This window comes from Triticum urartu, chromosome 4, assembly GCF_003073215.2.
Source record: "Triticum urartu cultivar G1812 chromosome 4, Tu2.1, whole genome shotgun sequence".
In the NCBI taxonomy this organism is placed as follows: Eukaryota; Viridiplantae; Streptophyta; class Magnoliopsida; order Poales; family Poaceae; genus Triticum; species Triticum urartu.
Window position 1 is genome coordinate 289,321,233 of NC_053025.1, and position 5,927 is coordinate 289,327,159.

The following is a 5,927-nucleotide window of genomic DNA, read 5'->3' on the forward strand; positions in this document are numbered from 1 at the left end:
CTCCTTGGTGTATCCGTCCCGTGATCGGTCCGATGATCAGGTTACTAGAAAAAGCCTCGAGAAGAGAAAAACCCGAAAAGAAAAAAGAAAAAAGTGAAGGTGTGCGGATCCAGGGTCGGTCGAGGCGCACCATGGATCATGGGCTAGCTATGCCTCCATCGATGCCCATGGAATTTTGAGTGCGTAGTTATGGACACACGGTATGAATGCCTCCATTCGATTGGGACTGAGACGGAGGCCAAATTGCTAGTTAAGCTCTTGACGAGCCGGGCTGTCTTGCTGCAGAATAGTCCGGACTCTCTTGACGGTGTCCGAGGGCTCGGCAGCTGAATTAAGGTTCTGCTTGAGAAGGTCGCTCTGTACTTCTGCTGCTAAGGCAGCTGTGTGCTCTTCGGTACGGAGGGAGTGTTCCATATTTCCATTGACTGTTATGATGCCACGTGGACCGGGCATCTTGAGCTTGAGATAAGTATAGTGAGGTACCGCATTGGATTGAGCAAATGTGGTTCGTCCAAGCAGTGCGTGATAGCCGCTGTGAAACAGGACGATGTCAAAGATTAACTCCTCTCTTCGGAAGTTGTCCGGAGATCCAAAGACAACCTCAAGTGTGATTGAGCCCGTACAGTGGGCCTCTACACCTGGTATGACTCCTTTAAAGGTAGTCCTTGTGGGCTTGATCCGTGATGGGTTAATGCCCATTTTGCGCATTGTATCCTGATAGAGCAGATTGAGGCTGCTGCCACCGTTCATGAGGACTCGCGTCAAGTGGAATGCATTAATGATTGGGTCTAGGACTAGTGCGGCTGATCCGCCATGTGGGATACAGGTTGGATGATCCCGACGATCAAAAGTGATCGGGCATGATGACTATGGATTGAATTTTGGGGCGACTGGCTCTATCGCAAAGACGTCCCTGAGTGCGCGTTTGCGCTCCCTCTTGGGGATGTGTGTAGCATATATCATGTTCACTGTTTTGACCTGAGGGGGAAACTTCTTCTGTCCCCCTGTGTTTGGCTGCAGGGGCTCCTCGTCATCATCCTTGCTCTGCGATCCCTTTTCCTTTCCGGCTTGCTTTAAAACCTAGCAATCTCTGTTGGTATGGTTGGCTGGTTTGTCTGGGGTGCCATGGATTTGGCACGATTGGTCGAGTATGCGGTCCATGTTGGATGGTCCCTGATTGTTTCTTTTATACGGCCTTTTCCGCTGACCGGATTTGGAGCCGCTGAATCCGGCACTGACAGTAGTGTCATCAGTGTTATCGCCATTGCTTCGGTGTTTGTGTGTGCTGCGTCAGAGCTTGTCGTTGCTATTTTTGGCCTCGGAAGGGCCTGCATCACTGGCTGTATTTTTACTACGAGCCAGCGAGCTATTCTCACCCGCACAAAAGCGGGTCATGAGTGGCATGACGGCTGCCATAGGTTTCGGCTTTTCTTGGCCGAGGTGACGGGCGAGCCATTCGTCGCGGATGCTTTGTTTAAAGGCCGCTAGAGCTTCGGCATTCGGACAGTCGACGATCTGGTTCTTTTTGGTTAGGAACCTAGTCCAAAACTTCCTGATTGACTCTCTAGGTTGTTGGACTATGTGGCTTAAGTCATAAGCGTCTGGTGTCTGGACATATGTACCTTGGAAGTTGTCGAGGAAGGCTTCTTCCAAGTCCTCCCAGCTGCCGATAGAGTTTTTAGGCAGGCTGTTTAACCAGTGCCGAGCTGGACCTTTGAGATTTAGTGGGAGGTATTTGATAGCATGGAGGTCATTTCCACGGGCCATGTGGATATGGAGAATAAAATCCTCGATCCATACCGCAGGGTGGGTTATTCCATCGTATGATTCAATGTTAACGAGTTTGAACCCTTCGGGGAATTCGTGATCCATTACTTCATCGGTGAAGCAAAGAGGGTGTGCGGAGCCTCTATATCAGGCCGTGTCACGACATAGCTCCGATGGAGTTCGTCTGCGGTTGTCGGCTCGGGTGTGACTAGGTTTTTCATGTCCGAATAGGTAGCCACCATCACGTGTCGAGGAACATCCTCGTGGTCCATAAACCGATCGGGTATATCCTACTCTACTATCCAGGGTTTCCCGGAGGTCGTGTGTATGATCCCGAACTATTTTGTCTCTGTTTTTTCGTGGCGGTGGGGCGGGCTGCTATTCGGCTTGAGTTGCCGCTCTATCCCGACCACGAGGTGGTCGGTCCGCCGCACTGTCCCGACCGCGTAGTGTTTCGTCAGTCGCATTACGCGAGGGGAGTATGGGCTCTGGCGCCTCTTCATCGAACTGAGGTAGCAACCTTCGCTTTGGGTAACTCTTGGCTGGGCGTCTGAGGTCGTAATCTTTGGCTGCCAGAACGCCAGTCCACCTGTCGATGAGCAGATCTTGGTCAGCTTGAAGCTGCTGCTGGTTCTTTTTCAGGCTCCTTGCGGTGGCTATTAGCTGGCGCTTGAAGCGCTCCTGTTCGAGAGGTTCCTCAGGCATGATGAAATATTCATTGCTGAGGCTTTCCTCATCCTCAGAGAGTGGATGATAACTACCGTCCTCTGAGTCGTTGGGCCTGGCCTGTTCGTCGGGGCTGGCTTGCCCGTTTCTTCCTCTCCTGTTGGGATGTTACATCAGCAAGGTCTTCATTGTTTTTGGCATCGTCCAGAGTATTGTTTTCTCCGGTGTCGGTATTACTGTCCTTTGAACGATGTGACTTAGAGCGGCGCCGAGGACGTCGGTGTTTTTGCCGTGTCTCAGGAGGTTTATTCTCAACTGGATTTTCTTTATCATCGTCGTTGGTTGTTTTGGATGTGTCCGCCATATACACATCGTACGAAGAGGTGGTCGTCCAGCGTCTAGTGAATGGCGGACTTTGATTTTGCTCCTCATCAGCATCGTCATCAATACCGTCGATGTCTTCGGAGTCGTAATCGAGCGTGTCGGTTAAATCCTCGACTATGGCTATGAAGTGGGTGGCGGGTGGGAAGCAAGATTCTCCTTCATCTGCCCCTAGTTCAAACTAAACATAGTTCGGCTGTGAGTCCCCCGCCAAGGACAGGTTTTTTAACGAGCTTAGCACATTGCCCAAGGGTGAGTGCTGGATGATGTCTACGACGCTGAATTCGAAGATCGATAAACGATCAAGTTCGGCATCCGTGGTCTCACATGGTTCAGAACTTACAACCAGAGATGAGTTTGGGGTTCCGGTGACACAAGTATTGTGTGAGTTTAAGTCCATGTGTGGCTCCAACGCCAGGGAATCTGTGGCCTTCTTGGTGGGGTTGAACCTCCGTTCCTTAGATGGCGCCGTATGCTCCGGATCTAAGGCCGGAGCAGTTACAGGAGCTATATCCTAAATGTGGTCCGATGACATATTTAGGTCATGTTCATCGAGGTGGCCAGGAGCGATCGCCGCGGTCTCGAATCTAGCGAAGATCAAACCTCCACCGATGTCCGCGACATAGTTCAAGCTCCCAAATCTGACCTGATGGCCAGGGGCATAGCTATTGATCTGCTCCAGATGGCCAAACGAGTTGGCCCGCAGTGCGAACAGCCAAACACAAAAATCAGTCCAGGGAGGAAGGTTTCTCCTTGGACAGCGTCATTGTTGACGATTGAAGGGGCCATCGAACCTTTTGAGGACGTCACAGTGGAAGTCTCAATGAAAGCACCAATGTCAGTGTCAAAACCGGCGGATCCCGGGTAGGGGTTCGCGGACTGTGCGTCTAAGGTTGATGGTAACAGGAGATAGGGGACACGATGTTTTACCCAAGTTCGGGCCCTCTCTATGGAGGTAATGCCCTACGTCTTGCTTGATTTATCTTGATGAATATGAGTATTACAAGAGTTGATCTACCACGAGATCGTAATGGCTAAAACCTATAGGTCTAGCTTGTATGGCTATGGTAATGAAGGTATCCCTCTCCGGACTAAGTCCTTCGGTTTATATAGACACCGGGAGGATCTAGGGTTACACAAGGTCGGTTACAAAGAAAGTAATCTACATATTTGGTCGCCAAGCTTGCCTTCCACGCCAAGAAGAGTCCCATCCGGACATGGGTGCAGTCTTCGGTCTTCGTGTCTTCACAGCCCATCAGTCCGACCCATGGCAAATAGGTCGGACGCTTGAGGACCCCTTAGTCCAGGACTCCCTCACTCACGGAGCGGACGGCGACGCGGAATGCGGGAATAAGGACCTCTTATAATAACTATGCAGCTAACACAAGCATATAATGGACCATCCATTCTAATAGCAGAATAGAACATTAACCACACTGCTAATGCAGTATGAAAGTGCATATTATGCAGTCCTCTAGAACACAGAATGCAGTTTAAGAAAAGAGAAATCTCATAAGCTTCCATAACCACTATAATGCAGCTACAATGAAGTACACTACTAACGAAAATGCAGTGCACTACAACGTATGCCACAACTACAACAAATAAAATTAAAGTAGTAGAACTCCAGACATGTGGTAGACTAATAGAGGTGTCAATTTCACTCGCACTTCCCTAACTCGCCTAAAAATTGTCCAACCACCAAACTATTGAAAAATACCCCCGCAAAAAATTACATGGAAGACACGGCAACTGGACAAACAGCATCAGCTTTCATTTAAAAAATGCAATTCAAAAAATGACAATTATTCCTGCAATACAACAAATTCAAACCAATAGCAACAGTAATTGCAATATTCAAACACGCATGGACGCGCAAAATCCAAAAAATCAACAAGAATAGAGGAGCGAACGAAGCTCACCGCCCGCACAATCAAATTAACAAGAATTGAAAACTAACTCCTAAAAATTAACAAATTATAGAGTGAACGGACCAATTAAAACGAACGCAATCAAAGAATTCCTACTAAAAAATAACATTCGAGCACACAAAAAATCGCATCTGACGCGAACACGAACGAACAGAGAAAGCTCGTCCGCCAAATCCCTCGATTTGCAAGCACTCTAGTAGATTTTCCTATAAATTAGAAAGAATAAAGGTAAAATGAGATGCAGAGACAAACTAAATCATCCCGCAACACTCGATTCCACACAGAAAACGCGGGCGAAACACCAGAAAATGAAGCAGTTCTGCCGTGAAGCATTGCAGTTCCCAATGTAAAGACGATGCAGTTCACTTCTGTTGAGCGTGCAGTGCGGAAGTGTTGTCAGAATAACTATTCTGCTAATATTAGCATAACAGACTGGATGTATATATATATATAAATATATATAGACAGAGAGAGTAACACTATTCTGATCCCAGGATCAGAATAGTTATTCGGATCACGACGCCCTATATAGGGCCCGATGACTTGTTTCTAAACTCCCGAACCGAGCAGTGACAGAAACAAAAGCGCACCCTCCCTCGATCCCCCACCATTCCCCCAATCCCCACCTCCCACAGCTCCCGTCCCCAACGGCGACGCGCCCGCCGCCCCGTCCCTAACCGGCGGTGCCGCCGCCCGGCCGCCCCAACCCCCCTAACCAGAGACGTGACCGTCGCTGCCTAGCCACGCCACAACCGGAGACACCGCCGTCCCAAAATCCCACCTCCATCGCCACCTGCGCTCATCGCCGGCGTTGTGGTCCCTAGCTTTCCCCGTCGCCGCGCCCAGCCTCCCACGCGCTCGCCTCCTGCCTCTGCGCACTGCCGCCCTACCTCCCGCGCGCCGCAGCCTGCCTCTGCGCACCACCGTCCCCCATCCGGCCATCCCACGAGCCGCTGCTTCACCTCCGTGCACCGCTGCCTTCTTGGTTTCTGCCGCGTGCGTGCGTAGCATAGAGAGAAGCAGGGAAGCAGGAGGATGGTGCCGGGGGATCAGGCGGAGGAGTCCATCGTGACCATGGCGGATGGCGGCCATGGCGGTGGCAAGGAGGGCGCGCGTGTGATGGACGGCGGTGAGCAATCGGAGCACGGGCACGACGACGGTAGGTTCACCATGAAGGACATG